Genomic DNA, 18434 nt, shown 5'->3' on the forward strand with positions numbered 1-18434 from the left:
TATTATGAAAAAGCTTTAATGGAAGAAGAAAGTTTATGAAATATTGAAAAGGGGACTGGTCAATTGGGAGAAATGTAGAAATGTTGTATGCAAGTGCAGGGATGCAACAAGGAAGGGTAATGTTTAATTCCAAGTAAATCTAGTGGGGAAGGTCAAGGACAACAATAAAGACTTCTTCAAGTATGTCAGTAGCTAAAGGAAGGCTAGTGAAAATATGGGTTTGCTGCTGAATGTAGTAGGTGCTTTGGTAACAGCAAACACTGAGAAAGCAGAGTTACTGAATGCCTTCTTTGTGTCAGTTTTTATTGGTAAGTTTGCTTTTTGGGGATCCCGAATTAGGAATATAACAGAAAGAGCCTGGAGAAAGGAAGACTTATATGTGATTTTGGAGGATCTAGTCTGAGGTTGTCTAGCCAAACTTCACATAAGCCCTGATGGGATGCACCCCTGAATGATGAGGGAGCTGGCAGAAGTGATTGCCAAGCCACTGTTATCTCACAAGGCACTATTATCTTTGAGAGGTCATGAAAAATGGGAGATACCTGAGGGCTGGGGGATAGGCTATCAACTGAGAAGGTGACAGAGCAACTTATTCTGGATGTCATCTCCAAGCAAGTGGAAGAAAGGGTTACGAGCAGTAGTCAACATAGATTAACCAAGGGGAATCATGCTTGACAAATCTGGTATCCTTCTATGATGTTATGAACTGGGTAGATGAGGGGGAGTAGTAGATGTTGTGTACCGTGACTTCAGCATTGATTTTGACACTATTATAACATCCCTTTTTTGAAATATTAAGAAATGTGGGATAGGTGAGAGGACAGTGAGGAAGACTGAGAACATGGTGGGTGGCAGACCTTAGAGGATTGTGATTGGTGATAGTCTAGTTGAAGGCATGTAGCTAGTGGGGTTCCTCAGTGGTTCATTCTGATCTTGTTCAACATCTTCATCTGTGACCTCAATGAAAAGATAAAATACACCATCAGCAATTTTGCTGATGATGCAAAGCTGAGAGAAGTTAACACACCAGAAAGCTGTGCTGCCATTCACCAAGGCCTGTGTAGGCTGGAGAACTAAATGGAGAGGAACCTTATGAGTTCATCAGGTCAAATGCAGAGAGGGCTCTGGGTAAGAATACCAGTACAGGATAGGGGCTGACCTGCTGGAGAGAACCTATGCAGAGAGGGACCTTGGTGTCCCTGTCAACAACAGGTTGGCCATGAGCCAGCAGTGGGCCCTTGTGGCCAAGAAGGCCAATGGCATCCTGGGCCGCACTAAAATGAGTGTGGCCAGCAGGTCGAGGGAGGTGATTTTCCCCATCACCTCTGTCTTGGTGAGGCCACATCTGAAATCCTGTGTCGAATTCTGGGCTCCTTAATTCAAGAAAGTCAGGGAACTAGAAAGAATCCAGTAGAGAGCAACAAAGATGATTGGGGAACTGGAGCACCTCTCCTAGGAGGAAAGGCTGAGACCTGGGACTGTTCAGCCTGGATTAAAATAAGAAGTGATTTTACCAATGCTTATAAAGTATAAATGGTAGATGACAAGTGGATGGTGCCTGGCTCTTTTCAGTGATGCCCAGAGACAGAAAAAAATGGACAATGTACACAAACAGGAGCATAGGAAGTTCCTTTGGAACTTATTTATTTTGAGAGGGAAAGAGCCCTGAAACAGGCTGCCCAGCAAGTCTGTGGAGCTTCCTTCACTGGAGATATTCAAAACCTGCCTGGACACTTTCTTATGTAACCTGCTATAGAGAACCTGTTTTAGCAGGGAGCTGGGCTAGATGATCTCAAGAGGTCCCCTCCAACTTGTATGAGCCTGTGATTCTATGATTGTATTACTAATATGTAGTTTGTAATCTAACAGAAAGGTTAATGATAAAACAAAAGATGAGGAAAAATGAATGTGAATAGTAAGCTATTAAGTATTAATATAAGAGAGTTTTTTGCTGTCTTGACCTTTTGAAAATACAAATGTGAAGAACTGTGCAAACATAAGTGATAAGAAAGAATAATATCAATATTTTCATGGAAGTTTAAAATTAATTTTACTGAACTGCTGGTTCTTTCTCATTCTAGGCAATCTTCAGAGTAAAAGTTCAATCTAGTATCCATTTTAAGCTTTGTCTTTAAAAAATAATAAGATGAACAATTCCACTTAATACTTGAGCTACTAATTCAAGTAAATTCTGTTGTGTTTTTTTTTATTTTTTTAATTGGAACCACATACTTACATCAGCATTTAATAACCACACTTAACTTATGAGTAAAAATGTTATTTCTGCTAAGGATTCTTAGTAAACCATAAAGGGTATATTGGAAAAATAATGGATGTCCATTTTTATTATAATGGAAAAATATGAGAAAATTAGAGGCATCTAATGATCTTTTATAGGGAGAAGTCAAATTTAAAATTATTTTCAAGAAGAAAAGCTAATATTTTGCCGATAAGCCATAATTTTCTGCTTAATAATTTATTTTTTTTTAAGGAACAGTCATATATTATTAAAATGACTAATTAGCTCACAGTACTTCTATGCTAATATAGTGAAGGAAGACTACAAGTTGAATATTGATAGCATGAGATTTTCGTAAGAGAAAAAAATTAAATACTAATGTGTGTCTTCCATATTCCTTAGCAGCAATTTAAATGCAAATGTACCATACAAAGAAAAGAAAAAATTAAAGAATTCCATCTACATATAGAAGGAATGTATGCATTCTGGTAAGGCATAAAGGGCATTTTTTTAATCCTAAAACCAGGCTGAGAAAAGCTAATGAGGAAATGTCATTTGTTAAAATGGATGTTAAAATCCTGGACTTCTGAAGTCATTGAGTTTAGCAGGGGCAGATTTATTCAGCAGCGTTATCATTCTTGAAGTGAGAATTCAAAAGGAATAATTTCCAAAAATGCAATTTCCTGAACTTTAGGCTCAGTAACTATGGAAAAATCTATTTGTCTTCTTACAGAAAAACAGGGATTATGGATTTTTTGGAGAAGGCGCACCTTTACTCTAGGAAGCAGTGCATGGACATACTATTAAATTAAGAGATCTCATTGGTTTAGCAATCCATTCTGTATCTAGTGAACAATACATCATGAAGGGGTCATATACATGGAACATAAAGTAATGGCATGAAGCTTGGGCTGGTGGAAAGTTTTCTGAAAAAGAACTTGGAATAAAACTGAAAATAAAGGCTAAAATGGGGATTTTTTGTAAGTCAGAATTGAATTGGGGGTTTTTTGTTTGGTTGGTTTTTGGTCAACAATTGCTTCAGTTTGGACAACAATTGTGTGTAAGCCCATATGAACTGCGTAGTCAAATATGTGTTCACACGGAAGAGGAAGGTCAGATGTTTCTTGAAGGCATATGTGAATAATGAATTGGAACTGTTCTATATATTGTTTCCACAGACAATACTGATATTCAGAACAGCCCTGATAGTCTTCAGAGAAAGACCTAACATCCAAATGTTACATCTAGCTGGATATTTTTACACTGCTATCATATTCATAGCTTGGTAGCCTTACTTTCCTTTGACATTCCTAATTTATAACTCAGGCAGCCATCTAAATAATTCAGGTTGGTTGTTTGCACTTGGAAAGAGGAGAAACCTGAAAGAATACAAAAAGAAAACCCACAGGTTTTTTTTCTATTAATCGTGCTTTCAGAAGGAGGATGGGAAAACCAGATACTGAATTGACATTTGTACATATTAAAAAGACTCAGTGCTATATAGCATGATAATGAGATTTCATTCTATAGTGTTAGTTGTGTCCTTACGTAAAATACTAACAAATAGGTTCTCTAAGATGGAGATCCTGGGATGCGTTAGCATCAAAACACAAGAAAATGCAAAGAAATATTGTCTAAACCATTCTTCAGATAGTATTGAAGATTTCTACCAAACATAAAATTGGGTTCCACTTTATTTTATCTAACAGTCTCCTGAAATCACTATCTTTCTCTTTACGTTTTATTTCTCTTGTTGAGAGGAAGCCTTTTCCTTTTGTCATGTTACATTTCCCTTGTACTTATTACTTTCTAATTAGAATAGCCACTAGTGTGAAAACTCTGGTTTCTCTATATGAATTGAAACAAGTGTTAATGAAGGGTCTTTCAGCTTGAATTTATAACAGTAACTTATAATCAGATTCTTCAGAATACTACATTTTACTGTAAGAATTCATAGCTAAAGGTGCTGAAAAGTTATTCATGTTAAAATCTGAATAAAAATACTTAGGAGTGCATAAAGCAAGAAATCTTTCTCACTAAATTCTAACCCAAGGCTAGGTGTGGTTTATAAATTAATTAGTAGCATGGATTTTAGAGGTACAGGAATCTGGTGACAGAACAAAAAAGAAATGTATACTATGCCAGCCTCTATATTTGCATCAGTGAATTGTGCTGTCACTTTCAGTTTTGCTCTTTTTTCTGTTTTGTTTTTAATAGTAGGTTATCTTCAAATCTCCTTTACTTTAGGAAAGTAATGCTGAAGAGACTTATATGAGATATAAACAATGAGAAATAGACTGCATATGAAAATACTACTAAGGACAAGGGCTTTAAAATTAATCGAATGGCAGATATTTCAGGCATTTTTCCTCTTTTATTTTGATTAATTCATAGGCAAGAGACAATTCCCTTTGTTTTTAGAGTTTTTGATAGCAAAAATGAGTTGAATATTTGCTGTCCTTTCAGTATTAGGAAAGTAGGTAATGAAGAGAAACATATTTAAGATACTGATAATTACCGTTTCAGAGTAAATGGCCCTAGTTCACTAAGCCACTCCACAGAAGTCTTGTTTTCTAGTCCCTTACCAGTTTTGTTTCTTTTCTCTGTGTGCCTTCCCGCAACGTTTCCGTTTCCCTTTGTTGATGTGACCCAAAACTAAACACAGTTCTTGAGGTATAGTCTCATCAATGCCAAGTATAAAGGGACAGTCATTTCCCTTGCCTAGATGGCTGAACTGTTCCTGATGCAGGCCAGGTAGCCATTGGCCTTATTGGCCATCTGGGTATGAAACTGACTGTAAACTGGCTGTTGACCAGCAGCCCCAGGACTTTTTCTGACACAGAACTTTCCAGCCCCTCTTTTCCAAGCCTTTATTACTGCATAAGGTTGTTAGGACCCAAGTGCAGCACCTAGCATTTAGCCTTGGTGGTCAATTCAGCCTCTTGAAATCTCTCTGCAGAGCCTTTCTACCCTCAAATGGATCAACACTCCAGCCCAAGTTTATTTGCAGAGCAAAGACTATAAGTTCTTAGTAACAGACCTTGTTATTAGCAGACTAACATCCTTCAACACATCTTCATGCAATGATTGTCATATGTTCTGAAATGTGATAGAATTTGAGATAAAATTGTAATTACAGTAGGAACTATATATAGCATACATTAACCTTGTCATGGTTTTCATACTGTTTCAAAAGAAAATATCTTTAACAATTTCAGCAGTAGCAGTGAAGGTGATATTCAGGGTTTTTTGTTATTTTGTAGGGTTACTTGTTTGTTTTACATTAGAGATTTCTAGATATTTCACCAGAATGTAGCAATGATTTTCCTAATAGTGCTAAGAAATTCCCATTTGCAATATGTAGGCAACAATTTGAACACACTGAAAAACTCCATTTGAAAATGTATATTTTTAAGTGTGAGAAGTCAAATGTTTAGCTCTCATAAACTGTGGTATTGTGTTGGCTTAGTAAAGGCTCTCAGATGAAGAGTAGGCAATCTCGTAGGCTTGAAAAATCAGCTATTACTCTTGAGTTTTCAGTCAGCACTGTCTTGGATGTTTGTGACTTCCCACTATATAAGCACTAGAGTTATGTGATTTCATGTGCTGGAGGTCACAGTCAAATTCTAAGTACTGCAATGCACGTATATACCATGTGTCTACATAAAGTCACTTTACTAGGGTTTTTGTTCATTTGTTTTTATGTATTTTATTTAAATATTTGATGAATGGCGATATAGTGCTCATTTAATTCTTTAAAACTGATACAAGCTTCAAATGCTTGAAGTAAACAATGATTAAAATGCATGAGTCAAACCCATAGTTGCTGTGTTGGCTTTTTTGTAATTTACAAATACCAACTAAACACAAAATTATGTGCATCATGTAGCATAGCACCATATAATTACTGTCAGGAGTGACACTACTCAGCCTGCAGAGATAGAAGGCTGGGCTTTGGGTTGTTGGTTTTTTTTTCTTCATAAAATATAATAGCTGCATTTATATATTTAACTGCCAGACAGTCTGATTAAATTATTGAGATTGTGTCCTTCAGATTTAAATGCTTTTGGAAAGGCTAAGGTGCTGGCTTTATTTCATGGTAGTATTGTTAGCTTTCTTTTGTAGTACCACAAAGAAACAAAATCATTACTCTTAGATCTTATGTTACTGAAGTATACCTGCATCCCAAGAAGGAAATAGAATTTTCTATGTGTTGTACTCTTCTATCTTTAAAAAACATATAAGTCTATATTATAAGCTACTTGACAGTTCTGCTCTTGCCTTTCTCTAGTGATATCTTATACACCCCAAAAAGTGTCTAATTACTTATTTTTTAATCTAATGTGACTTAATAGTGACAGGTTCTTGGCAAAAAAATAAATCATGTGGAAATCAATTTTAAGATAAGTCGCTGGGAAAAGAAGTCTGGATTTATTTGAATTTATGTATAAATATTTTAAAAATATGTGGAGAAGTTAATCACATTTAGTCTTTAAAATATTTTTAATAAATTTATTTATAGCACACACACACACACAAAAGATCAAAACCACTCTACCAGAGTGCAGTTAAGAACCATCAAAGCTTAATTACACAAAAAGATATATAAAGAGGTTGGCATACGATTTACCAATTTGATTAATAAAGGTTATAATAGTAAACAGATACAGTGATCCCGTAAAACATTTGCTATGTTTCAAATACATTAAAAACCCATTTTGAAAGATGAAATAATTGAGAATGAATGGAAAATGAGAGATTTTGTTTTATCGATAAATCAAATTCTGGATGAACTCATCATCTTAATAGTGGCTACAGCAACTAGATATTTATTTTCCTGTATAAGCAATGTATGAATAATATTTTAAACAGGCTGATTTATCCATAAGGTCTGTTTTTCATATAAAGGATAGTTTATACATGAGTAGCAACTAGTGGCACAACTATAGTGTATCAAAGAATTTTAAAATAGTCTTATGAACTCATGCTGTCTGAAGAACAAGACACAATCACATATTGTTGCTTGAAATGTGTATTTCTTAGCTATTCCACAACTGATTTAAGAGAACAATCAATTGTCTGAAATATGAAAGCAAATTACAGTTGATATCTCAGTGGTAGAAAAGCCTCGGTGATGTTGCTCATGTTAGTTTTTGAAATAGCTGTCAAAAATTATTCTGTGAAACCTTAAAAAAGTCACCATAAAGCATCAAGTGTTTTCTAAAAGCACTATATCTTCTATGTTTCCATGTAGACAACATTCAGCTGTGGATAAGAAGAGTGCTGAACATATGAAGAGCTGATGACCCTTTAACAATAAGCTTTATGATCATGAAGTGTAGATAATCACAAAACTAATGTTAGACAATGGCAATACCATCCCTAAAATTCCATTGATATAAACCAAGTGGACAGGATGAAGTATCAATCTTAACTTAGACAGTCACCTTTGTATAATAATTTTTTATCAGTTTACTGCAAAGAGATTTCCTTTGAACCAATTTGCCCAACTAGCGTGAAAGTATCTGTTGTTAAGCAGCAGTTCTACATCTAATATGGCATGGAAAGAAAATGTACAAAAATATACTTACGATGCTTTCCTAAACTGCATTTGGATTTTACTTTATTTATTTATTTATTATTTATAGCATATCTGCTTATCATCTGTTTTATTTTTTATTTTTTTGTTAGTAGAGAGTAATAAACTCTTACCAGAATCCATATTTTCTCTATGTAATTGAACAAGAGTCATTTCTTAGAGAAGGGACATGTGAAAGTATTTTATTAGTTAGAGATTACAAATCATCTTGTCTTTTCTAAGTAAATAGCATCTTCTATGCTCTTAAGTTAGATTTGTTGGAGAAAGCATTCTGAGTCAAAACTTCTAGAAGCTTTTTAAGAAAAACTTAAGAAAACTAAATAAAATAGGAAAGTAATCCAAATAACGTCATAATAGTGTGTTTTACCTTTTTTTATTTCCTGCCTCTTGTAATTCTGCATGAGATCTGGAAATCTCTCAGGGATTAATGAAGGGCAAAACATTCTGGCAGGAATGCTTCAGTGTGACAAACGCTGCTTGTTTTTACTCTAGAATTAAATTGCCATTTCTATTTCTTTTCTGCAGTATTTTCTATAGCACTGTTTCTACTCTACTACCCTGGATTGTCTTACTGAAATGAGATATTTATTCACTTGTTGGCTCAGAACCTCCAGCAGTGTTTTGCTTCTGAGAAATTGGCATTAATATTGCCCATTGGCTTTGATAATTAAATTGTACACCTGTTCAAAAATAAGCACCAGATTGTTAATGATTCTTGGCCATCACGCTGGCAGTAGTTATCCAACAATATTTCTCTTCAAATTATCAGAACATTTTTGTATGTCTAATTGTGACATGAACTAATCCAAGTTTTCTTTGACAATATATTGGTAAAATCTTAATCATCTATATTATAAATCAGTAATGTTGTAGCTGAAGTGGGAAAATGTTGTACAGCATATCATTTTTACTCTTAATAAGAATTCATTTCAGTTCTTTCTACAAATACATAAAAGGTCTATATAGAACTAAATCACAGCAAGTTAAGGAATTCTAGAAAACTGAAATCTGAAGTGTTTTATCTGAGGATAATAGTTTGTCTTATTTAAAATTTCCTGTTACTATCTATGAAGAAAATACTAATATATATATATATATATATATATATATATACATAAATAGTATTGTTTCATTTTTTTCTATAATAAACGTGATCATGTTGTTTCACTGTTAACATGCTAAATCTTTGAGTTCAGTCCTTTTTTCTGTATATTCCTCCACTATGTTTTATTACATGATTTATGAGCTTTGTGTTTTGTGTAGGACATTTCTACCAGGTCAAGACTTCACTGCAAAAATTAATTGTTGAAAGAGTCAGCAAGCACAAAAATGAGCAGAGAGTATGGTAAATTATAGTCTTTGCTTAGCCTCATTCTCTGATTATCATTGAATTTTTAGAGAGGCTGGAGGGGTCAGGAAACATAATAATTGTACTCTTTCTGAGTATCATACTTAGTATATTAGTATGATATGCTGTTGATCTGCTGTTGATCACTCTGCCAATTCCTGTATTCCAGAGTTCTTTTTAAACAACATCCTAAACAGCTAATTTATGACTTGATTTCTTGCGGTGTAAACAGTCTCAAGAGTATGAAGTGTTTTGTTTGTCTGTAGCTTTTCATCCTGCTCTGGTCAGCCTCATGTTGCTAGGCCTCCCAGACCAGGAAGCAAAGGTGCAACAGTGTGTAAGCATGTCTTTCCTGTTCCAAAAAGCCATCTGTGTGGTACTCTAGAGTTGGTTACAGCATCTGGCAGCAGAACTGCTTTTTCTGGGATATGCCTTATACTCACCTTGCAGAGCGGGAATCTGAGGGGAGATGAGTATTGCATTCGGTTATTTTGTCTTCATGATATATTATAATAGTTTCTTCTCAGACTGCACATGTATTATCTGGCTGACAGGAAATTGATAGAATAGCCCAAGGAAAAGAGCGTAGATTCTCTCTGCATCCCCCACTCTTTTTGAATGCACCCTCTTGGTGCCAGGCAGCACCAACTGTTCCAGTGTGGGTCATATTGCATTCGCCATTCATCAAAGTCTCTCTTCTGTAATCATTGTTTGCCTTGCACAAACTTCAGATAAATATATATGTGTGAATATATATATATACACACATATAATGTTCAAAGGACAAGATTAGACTATATTCATATTTGTAGGTTTCAAGTATAACTGGCTCAGTGAAATTACTTAGGCATCTCTCTATCACTATAATGTCTCCTAAGGTCTCAGTTTTAAAGAAAAGCTCCTCTGGTTTAAAGCTGTACCTGTCTAAGCTGCTTTCTGTTTTTTACCTGTGGCTCACTGCATCTGAAATAAAAATGCCACATAATCTGGAGAGGAGATACAATTATTGTTTGAATAGAGAGACACAAATGTGGAATTACAGGGTGTTAAGTGGAAATTCTGTTAGTTGAATAGCAAGTAACTTGCTTCAGCAGTGTACTTCACTAACACAGTCGTCACATTAATTTCTATTTTTATGATAACAGCTTCCAGAAAGAAAGAAAACCCCTACTGGATATGAACTGCTCATTGTTACACTGTATACCACAAGATGTTTGTATGCTGCATGTGGATACTTCTGTATCCCTTGTTACTCTCTCCACTGTATCCACATGGCCATAATGCCTGCATTCTACTTTGTTCCATGTATTTTGTGTATCTTGCATTGTGTCATGAAACCGATGACCTTCCTTATACTAAAACTTCTTTCCTTTACTTAGATTGTGTTATTTTATCTAGAAACATATCTAATGCTACTTCTCCCGAGAATCCCAGCTGGGTATACTATAATCTGTCATCACATGCCCTTCCAGTAATACTGTCTTTGAAATGTGTGATGTACATTTGGATGCCATATCTATCAGCATTTCAACATGTTTATATAATAGTCTTCTGCTTTTTGTCTTCATATTAAAAAAAAAAAAAAAAGACTGGCAAACAGGATTCCCACAGAAGTATGTCTTGCCAATAACATATGAACTCACCAGCCATCCTCTGTCACTGAAGTTTGCCAAAGTTAAAAGCATATGACTGATAAAGGGTTTTAATAACTAATATTAATATCAGATCTAGGTACAAAGACTGCTATAAAAATAAACTATTCTTTAAGCAAACTGCTATTAATATAATCTTTTAAGGTATATGAATAACCTTCTAAGAGTTGTCTATGAGCTGTTCAGTCATGCTATCCCACTGGAGCAGAGCTTATCAACATTTATGGGTACAGTTTTACTGATGTCTACAGAGAATTTGCTGTGTAATTCCCTTTGTTACCAGGAGGTTATTTTCTAATCTACTAAGCACGGAAATAAAACTATACTCATTGCACAGCTGTATTTTTCATTAATTTCAGAAAACTGCAGGTTTCTTAATAGTTTCCATGACCTCCTCTGGCTTAAAGTCTAAAGTGATTACAGGAGCTAAAGTCTTGTCATTCTTCCCATGTAACCTGCATGAGAGAAGGACATGAAGCTGTGACCTCCTTTGCCATGTGTAATAAAACAGTTACATGGCCACTGATGAAATCGAAATGGAAAGAATGAGACAATTATAAAGTTGATTTATCAATGAAAAACTGATCATAAGCCATCAGTACATGCTTGCAGTCATGAAATCCATTCATACCCTGGGATACATCAAGGAAGGGGTGGCCACAAGGTCAGGGGAGGTGATAATTCCCCTTTACTCTGCTCTTCTGAGATTCCACCTGCAGCACTGCATTCAGCTTTGGGATTCCCAGCAAAAGAGAGACATGGAGCTGTTGGAATGAGTCCAGAGGAGAGTCACAAAGATGACCAGAGTGCTGAAGCATTTCTGTTATGGAGAGAGACTGAGAAATCTGGGGTTGTTTAGTGTAGAGAAGGCTCAGAGATTCCCCTTCCAGTGCTTAAAGGGGAGCTTCTGAAAAGATGGGAATTAACACCCAAAGAGGAAATGTACAAGGGATAATGATAAAAAACTTAAAGAGTAAATCATTTACTATGCAGGTAATGAGGTGCTGGCACAGGCTACCCAGAGAAGCTGTGGATGTCCCATACCTGAAAGTGTTCAAGGCCAGGTTGGATGGGGCCCTGGGCAGCCCGATCTAGTAGGAGCTGTCCTCAGCATTGGCAGAGAAGATCTTTAAGGTCTCTTCCAACCCCAACCATTCTTTATTTCCATGAATTACAGATCTCAAAAGAGTTACATTGATCTTGATGGAGGATGCCCACTGTTTTCTTGTTGAACCATTTTTAAAAGCAAATATATGTTCTGAATTATAATCTTCCCCAAAACACATCACTATTTTGTGTTGTATTATAATACACATTTAGGCACTGCTGTGATTCATTTGAGGTTTTTTTGGTTCATTTGAGTCTGGTCTCCAACTTTTCTGTATTGCCTAATATCTGTGGGTACACTGGGTGAATAGCTCGTGACAAAGCAATTTAAAAGATTGTGTGAGTCAAGAGATAGAAGTCCAAAGCAGACGAGCCTAAAAGTTATGCAAATCCAAGCTCTGTAATATTGATATTTCAAGTAGCTGTTGAACTTTTACTCCAGCTTACCAGAACTCTAAAACTCTCAACATGTATAGGAGGAAGAGAAGTGAAAATGCTGTAGGAGAAAAATAATGGTTTCATTTTCCGTTTTCCCCATTTGGTTGCAGTATTGCAACTGTAGTACTTTAATCTGACAAAACTCACAGTGTAGCTATCTTTTTAATCTCTTAAACTACTGAACAAACTATAGTAATCTCAACAGAGACAAACAAATCTGTATGTACATGAGTCTTTCTTCTGGAAAAAATGTATCTAGTTTTTTTCCTCTGCTACTTTAAATTTTATTATGCAATTACAGAATTTTATTTGAAAAGCACCAGCATTCAGATCTCAGAATAGCAACAACACTATGCAGATAAGCACTGCTAGCTCTGTGTGCTGCCTTATGCACTCTGAATTCACTTTCATATATTAGTAACAGGCTAATGGGTTGCAGTAAAACAGCACTGCCTAAGAAACAAATTCCATTGTTGAAGACTTAATTAAGATACTTAATAATATTTGGTCAAATTAAGCTCATTACTGATGAAGGATCTGGCATATAAATCTTTATAAATTGTTGATTATAGAACATAGCCCATGCAGTAAGTACTAAGTCAACTACAACAGAACCACAACACTTTAAATTTATTAAATTCATTTTAGAGCTCTAATGTTAGTAACAGTGAGGTATTTGTAATTACTTATATATATGTTCTATTATATCCATTGATAGAGAAAAGACCTTTAATACTAGGATCAGTGGAGTCCATCCCCTCTATTAATTCTATAACCTTCTAGCTCTTTCTTGGACTTAATTGCTTGGACTGTATGCACATGTACTGGTATGAAGTCCAATACTGGCAGAGAAAGCAGAAAGCACATGCTAGCAAAAATAAGATACTGTGCTTGACCTGTAGCCCTCTTTGTGGGCAAGTTGAGAGCAGGATGCATGACTATCACCAGCTAAAAAGTGAACCAAAAGTAAATAACCTGATTAAAAGCAAGTGTTCAAAAAGTTCAAGAGGCACCTCCCTAGTTATTTCATCTTCTTACTACAAATGAAATTGTGAATGAAATACCTGATTTTTGTTTATTCAAAATATTTTTTTACTTAAAAGCCTTATATGTCACTAATATATGAGAGACTTAGCATGTGAAATTTTAACCATTTTATTTCATGAAACATCTCTTAGATGTTTCAGTTTCCCAGTCTATTTTGTAGCTGCATTTTATCCTTATCATCTGTCAATAAAATTGCGAAAATCTGGACTTTTTGAGTAAAAGCTTAAAAAATCTTATTTTGAAAACTAAGAGTACATTAGTAGTTTGAAATCTGTACATTGGATTTTAAAAGAATTAATTGTATATAAATTGCTCCTACTTCAATTCCCTGAAAGTTTATAGGGTCAAAAGTTAGTTTAGCTACTGGAAGTACACTTATAGGTGTCACTGGAGCTTTCTCTTCTCCAGGCTGAACAGCTACAACTCCCTTTGCTTCTCATCATAGGAGAGGTGCCCCAGCCCTCTGAACTAGGCAGGAACTTTGTCATGGCTCTCTAAGATCACACAGTAGATCAGATAAAATATCAAAGTCTTAAATTGAAAGTGTTCCATTTTATAACAGTGCAGCATTTATATTTTTAGAAAATACAGTACATTGCATAAATAGAACAACTTGTGAGATTAGTACTTTGTCTCATATGATGTAAGAACGTCACCTACTTTGATCCAAAAATGTTTTTGTGCTTGAAATCACAGTCTTGTTCAGGCCCCTTGATGGTTCTTCAGAAGGTATCTACGCTAATTAAAACAGCATGTTTTTAGGGAATGCTTCCGCCCACTCCTCAGCTAGTATCAGTCACTTGACAAACTTATATATGCAGAAGGTTGACTGGGAATAATCTATCTGCATAATAAACTGTGTTTAGCCTTAATCTTGGAATTAAGAGCTTTAGACATCATTTCCAAATGTTTTGTACAGACCAGTTGTCTACACAAATGTCCAATCTCTTTTAAGCCTTCCTACTGCATTTGAGAGCGTAACCTTTAGCATCAACGTTTCCATATGTCTGAAATATACTTGCATGTGATTGGATCCTGCACAATCCTCAGCACCTGTTGTTTATAAAATAGATTAGATATGATAAAAATCCTAGAAATTCAACAAAAAGTATTGTATACTTGCGTATATTACAAGCATTATATACAACAAACGATATTAGATATGTTACTATTTTAATTCGTATTCATTTTATCCTTTACTGAATAGTCATGTTAACAATGCAATAGTTGTGCTATTCTTTGACATTTCTCTGGCTAGTTCTAGCTGCTGTTTTTAATGCAGATACTCCAACAGTTCTAGTCTACTTCTATTATTCATGGTTGATATGTTGGAACTGACAGCAGCTATCATATAAATTAAAACCAAGCAAACTACAGCATCCCAAATAGCAACAAATAATAATTTATGGGTATTGTGAGCTTTATGTCTAGATATAAATTTTTTCCTTTACAGGATGTTTTCTAGATTTGTTAAAATGACATATCCCTGAGAATAAAGATTTAAATTACTTCATAGAGCATCTAAGAACGGGGTTGTGTGACCACACTGCAGTGAGCTAATATTTTGTAATTTCCTTGTGAAAAATAAGAAGTGAAGTATGTGATGTATAAACACTAAGGTATCATACACAGCATCGTTCACTCTTCTACAACTTCTGCTGGACATTCCTAAAAATTTTTAGCTGACATTTTCAGCAAGCCTCCTTTTCTTTCCATAGTGGAGTCTGCTGTTTTCCTATGAATGTACTTTTTCATCTTGCCTTAGTACCTGCCTGCTAACCATATTGATAGGAAGGTTTGTTTGTTTGTTTGTTTGTTTTCCTTTGCTGAACTCTGTAACAGTATGTAAAGTCTATTTTTTCTAGCTGAGGATTTCCAAACATGGTGAGAAAAACAGTGCCAGCATAAAGAACCCTTTTCTGTTTAATATGACTGGCTATGTAGATCATTGAGGCTGGAAGTAGCATCTATTGCTGACTAGAGAGAACAATGTTATTACCTGGTGTGTTAGGAAACAGTTAATATTGATAAAAGTTTGCAAGAAATTGAATAGAGGAATTATTGTCAGTAGAGGTATTATTGTAACTGCTATGTTACAATAAGTCATAAACAGAGGATGAATTTGGCTTATCATTTCTTGAGAAGAAGAAAGAATTATTCTCGCAGTTTTTATTCAGGCTCGGAGAGGGTGTACTCATTCTTCAATTGGCTGTATGAAAAATCAATTTAAATGCTTATGTCAAGGGAGGAAACAATAGTCTTGATCTTGTTTAACTTTCTAGGGAACTTTTACCTTCCCTAATAGACAACAAACATTGCTATTCAGTCAATATTTAGATATTAGCTATTTGGAGTTTTCTTTTTTTTTTTTTTTATGCATGTTCTTTATTTACTAGATAAAAACCTTCCATGAGTATTTGCTCAGATTTTATTAGACATATATGCAGGAACAGTAAATTATGGCTTAAAACTAATAAATCGGAACTTCTGCAAAGTTGCTGAAGGATTGTGTTTGAAAGTTTGTGTGAAAGTTTTCTCCTAAAAAAAGAATTATTTACACTCAGCAGAAGTGAAAAGAACTGCATGGAATATTGCTGTCACTGCAGAAGAGATAATAAGTAACCCATAAAGATATTTAATTTAATTATATTTTATTTCTTGTTGGATATATTTATCAATTTATCACAGTGGAGGTGACAAATTTAAACAACTGTGAATCAGTAGATTTCGAGAAGTGATTCGTATCTAGAGAATTGATTGACTTGTAGCACCATAGCAATACTTTCTCTAATCTACAGATTAAAATATTTGATTTTTTAACCTACTATGTTGGAAGCAAGGAATCACAAGGATACTGTTTCAATGAACATGAGAGACTGTGTTACGATATGTAAAATGAGTATAGGAAGAGAACAGTGAGACATTGCAAATGGCATCTCTGTATTTGCTATTTCTTATATGAAGTTTTCAATGGTTTCTTTAAGCTTTAGATGTTGATAAGCTGTTCAAGTTAGTGATTTAACTTCAGCAGAGAAGCTTCTGCTTTAGCTATACAATTAGCCAAGTCTAGTTTTATTTTATTGGTGCTGATAACATAGTAATGTCCACAACATCACACACATTGCTTCTTATGCGTTGTTGCAAAATGATATACTGAAATGTTTCGTATACTGAAATGTTCAGCATAGTGAACTGGTGGGTGATTGTGTTAAATATAGGAATCAAAAAAAGCAGAGCATCACCATAAGTGTTCTTAAAGTGCATTATTGATCTTTCCTGAAATTGTTTTGTCGTCAAAGACAAACAACATTTTGAGAATGATTAATAGAATAATTAGCTCAGTAATTTAGCTGCTGGGTATTTTTTCGGCTAATAGAAAATATAGTAAGTTTAAAATGTAACTTTAAAACCAATTATTTTTAGAAAATCCATGCTGTTTGCATATTGATTATAAAAGAAATAATTTTAAATACAGCTTTTCTGAATGTATCAGAGTAAGTGGATGACCTTATACTGAGCATTTTTAATGTGCAGCATGGCTCAGGTTAGTTGTCACCAGTAGGCATTTTAAAACATTTTCTCTGTACTCATCTGTGTATTTTCCAGTTCTCAAAGATTCTTCAACAGATAATTCATCATGTCAGTTTCTGTATCAGTAGTTCTGTTCTTTATTCCTGAGAGTTTAAATTAAATCTTTTAGATGTACTCATCACTTCTCAGCACAAAGTAATACGTTATTCCTGAAACCAGAAGAACGTCTTCTAGACTTTAGATAGGTACGTGAAGCATATATATGAAATATTTTATTTTAACAGTATTTCCAAAGAAGTTAAGGATTGCATTATTGTATACACTTTTTTTAAGGTGGTAGCTTGGTTATCCATCACCTCCACACTTGAAAGCTTTCTACTGTGATATGTACATACTGTCATATGGGAGGGAAAAAAAAAATAGTATGTGACTCATTTTTCTTAAAAGAAGCTTTTGAAAAGCTTATAAAACTGATTTGGTCTTCTGATCCACTTTGGAGGGACATTTAAAGGCAACAGCAAACCAAAGACACGGAAGATTTTTGAAGCCCCATGCAGACCTTTACTGAACACCATTAGCAATCAACATTCTAGTACATCTCACACAATGCGATCTGAGAAAATACATCAGCTATTTTCACATTTCAATTGTAACTGTAGTGAAATTGCTTTTAAGTAAAATGTCAAAACTTAATATGGGAAAACCAGATGAGCAGTATTTTGGTTTTGAAGTACATTTTTTCAAATTGTAAGCCAAGTTGCTTCCTTGACATGCAGAAATATATTTTTTATGATGTTTCATTTTCTGAAATAATATTTCATTTACAGAGTTAATTCCCACATTTAGATGTATACTTGTACTGCACTAGAATTATTCAGAAACATAAAAAAAATTGCATTTTGGAGCTAGGGAAAAAATTGTTACTTCTATTCAGAACTGAACAATCTGGAAGCTTGTCATTTGTTGTAAAGTACACAGACTCAGAATAATAAAAAAATTAATTGATATGGCTGCAGCAAAGGAGTACAATAGAGAAGTAAGAATATAGCCAACTAATATGAAAGTGCACTAATTAGAAAGTGATGTGTGACCAACTGCTGAGATTTATATGCAATAATGCACTTTGCAGAAGGTCCTGGAAACCTGTCATTTGAATGATTAATTAAATTCATAATATCTAAAGATCTACTTTCACATTCTAGTGTCTTGACCTCTTTTAAAGTGGAAACTTGCAGCCAAAGCTGTTTTTGTAAGATTTGAAAAATGAGATATTCTAATGTGAAGATGGGAAAAGTTAGAGCTGGAGAAGTACTCCTTCAAATTTTGTGCTGAATTAGATGTGTTGTGTGAAAACAGATCACATACAGCTAAGGTGCAAGAGAATTTTGATGCCTCCAATTTTACATATTTCAACGAGCTTTGCTGGACTCCAGTTGGACTACTTTAATGGATTTAAATTCTTAAGTGAGAAAA

The 18434-nt window shown here is 34.6% G+C and overlaps 1 protein-coding gene across 1 annotated transcript in view; it reads left to right on the forward strand.

The window, feature by feature from the left end:
- CCDC102B (coiled-coil domain containing 102B) overlaps positions 1-18434 on the forward strand; it is a 94118-nt gene that overhangs the window by 63997 nt on the left and 11687 nt on the right. The window lies entirely within an intron of this gene.

The sequence above is a fragment of the Cyrtonyx montezumae genome, unplaced genomic scaffold (assembly GCF_038088225.1).
Source record: "Cyrtonyx montezumae isolate F1298 unplaced genomic scaffold, pur_monq_1.0 scaffold_8, whole genome shotgun sequence".
Classification (NCBI taxonomy): Eukaryota; Metazoa; Chordata; class Aves; order Galliformes; family Odontophoridae; genus Cyrtonyx; species Cyrtonyx montezumae.